The sequence below is a fragment of the Pantherophis guttatus genome, chromosome 2 (assembly GCF_059756535.1).
Source record: "Pantherophis guttatus breed Tessera chromosome 2, ASM5975653v1, whole genome shotgun sequence".
In the NCBI taxonomy this organism is placed as follows: domain Eukaryota; kingdom Metazoa; phylum Chordata; class Lepidosauria; order Squamata; family Colubridae; genus Pantherophis; species Pantherophis guttatus.
This window is the reverse complement of record NC_142064.1, coordinates 267,799,349-267,801,744: the sequence shown is the minus strand read 5'-3', so window position 1 is coordinate 267,801,744 and position 2,396 is coordinate 267,799,349.

The window sequence follows — 2,396 nt, the reverse complement described above, 5'->3', positions numbered from 1 at the left end:
GCCGGCGCATGCTCAGTTCTCTCGTAAGCGAGGGAGGGAGGGAGCTGCACCGCTCTTCGAGGGCGCCCCCTAGAGGATCCTGTGTGCATTGCGAGAAGATCCTGCAAGGGCTCAGGACGTCATGTTCCATACGGGTCTGGGATGATGGGCATTAAATTTGAAGGAAAGGTTCCCTCTAACGTTGCCTATCTAGAAATGAAATGACCTCTCCAGCAAGCATCAGTTTGTAGATTTTCCCTCTTTTTAACCTCTAAGAACCGTCTGTGATCTTGTGAAGATTGAGAAAATCTCTTGTGGAGACTCAAAATTCCCTTTCCTGAAGAGCAGCTTCTCTGAACGGTCTCCAGGGATTCCCAAGAGAAGGCCTCAAAAATGAGCAAAATCCTGTCAGAAATGGCAGGGCGGTCAAAAGACGAGGAAGAAAAGTCTCTCTATGAAACCTGGTCTGTGTCTTGTGGCTGATAGCAAACTCAGCCCTGAAGTGAGGGGAGATCAGGGGGCTGGCAGAGACACAGGGAGGAAAGTGAAAGGTTGAGGAAATTTGAGATTTGTATTGATTTTTCTTTAGTGAGTTCAATTATTACAGCTGCCATTCTAAATTCATGCCTCTACTTAGCCAAGGAAACACTAAAGACAGCCTGTAATACTGAGAATAACCATACGTCCCAATGAAAACAAAGCATTAAAAGAAAAGCTCGAAAATGGAGTGAAAGCTCAAACTTGTGGACCTTTAAAAATTTTTACTTCAAAACAAGCCGCCATGATGGAGAAATTAAGATTGGGAGAATAAAGTCTCATATGTGGCTAGAGAAAAAGTGGAATCACAAAATGAAGGAAAGCAAATACTGAAAAATAAATATAAATCTCAAATACTACGAGGCGAAAAAAAAAGAGAGATGAAGTTTTATTTTGGTTGTTGAATAGGCAATACACCTCAGGAAATTTGAGTAGGAACCTTAAGAGCTTTTTTGCATTGGTGCAAAATGCAGCGGTCCATATGGTTTTGTGCAAATCCCATTGTGCACATGCATTACCTTTCCTGCGGGAGCTGCATTGGCTGCCGATTTGCTTCCGGGTGCAATTCAAGGTGTTGGTTGTCACCTTTAAAGCCCTTCATGGCTTGGAACCAGGTTATCTGAGAGACCATCCCTTGCGAGTCACATCTACCCGACCCATCAGAGTGGGCTGGCAGGGAATGGTGCAGGTCCTATCCCCCAGGGAGATATACCTCGTGGGACCCAGAAGGGCCTTCTCTGTGGGGGCCCCCTCTGTGTAACATCATCCCCCAAAGATTTGAATGGCCCCCACTCTAAGACTCTCCCAGGAGCTGAAAACCTGGTTCTGCCAGTGGGAACCCAGAGCGGGATGGAGCACATTAAGTGGCTCATGTGAGGTGCTGTCACCATGGTAGGGGGTTATTTTATTATATTAATTTATTATATGACTTTTCTTTAATAAAAGAATAAAAGAAGAGTTTTATTGTTTTTATATGAGGTTTTATATTTTGTAAACCGAAAACAGCCAAAGAAGGGGCTCAGCCCTGATACTTAGCCCAACAGAAGTATTGAGGCAACAAGAAGAGGTTTCAGATAACCTCTAATAAAAGTTGTGCTTTTTTTTTAATCTAAAAGATACTTGAAGAATAACATCATAGTTGTGTTTGATATTTGAAACCATATAATAAAAACAATTAGAAATATTTCTACATGCAGAGAAGACCTTTGAGTATTTGGACTTGGCAAAAACCACAAGCAGGATTAGGGATTCACCGTGTTCTGGTTTGCACTAGAAAGGCAACTAATTGCAGACTACATATGGCAAGGGAAGAAGGCAAGAATTAAATTAAAGCACCTACAAGACTCAAAAGAGAGAGGAGGACTGGCACTGCCTGATTGGGAAATCTATTACAAAGCATCTGTATTAATTTGGATCAAGGAGTGGATGGAACTCAAAAACCATAGACTATTAAATTTGGAAGGATTCGATCTTCAGCGAGGATGGCATGCCTTCCTATGGGAGGGCACAGACAAAAAACATGAATACTTTCAGAGTCATACAATCAGACATGCGCTATACCAAACATGGCAGAGTATTAAAAAGGCACATTATAACAAAATCCCGGAATGGTTGTCAACGATGGAAGCCCAGATCTATCCAAATGCCATGGACTATAATAAAACAAAAACTTATAAAGATCTGTTAAATATCCGGGGGGAACTAAGAACGAGGCAAGAACTAAAAGAGATGGGTACAGACATTGACTGGTGGCCGTATGCACAAATAAAATCAAGATACAATAAAGATTCGGCTCAATTTGAATTCCAAAATGGTCAAACCGAATTAGACAAAATTTTGCAAGGGACACAGGACAAATTGATTAAAAAAAATCTATAATT